We start from the raw sequence: 298 nt of genomic DNA on the forward strand, positions 1-298 counted from the left end.
GACACTCACTTGAAGAATTTTTAGTCAAATATATTGACCCGAGTACATTTTTTTTAAAGCCTGGTACTTATTCTATCAGTCTCTCTTGCTAAACCACTTAGTTACAGTGACATAAACACACCAACACCAATTATCATGATAGGGGTGGGAGCAATATATTCATATATATAGTTTTAGGGAAAATAACCAAGTTTCAAGAACTCATCGATGAAAATCCACTATCACATATAGAAAAATTAATAATTAAAAGCACAATAAATGAGTATAATATAAAGTAAATATCATATGATATTTACTT

Source organism: Octopus bimaculoides, chromosome 6, assembly GCF_001194135.2.
Source record: "Octopus bimaculoides isolate UCB-OBI-ISO-001 chromosome 6, ASM119413v2, whole genome shotgun sequence".
Lineage (NCBI taxonomy): Eukaryota > Metazoa > Mollusca > Cephalopoda > Octopoda > Octopodidae > Octopus > Octopus bimaculoides.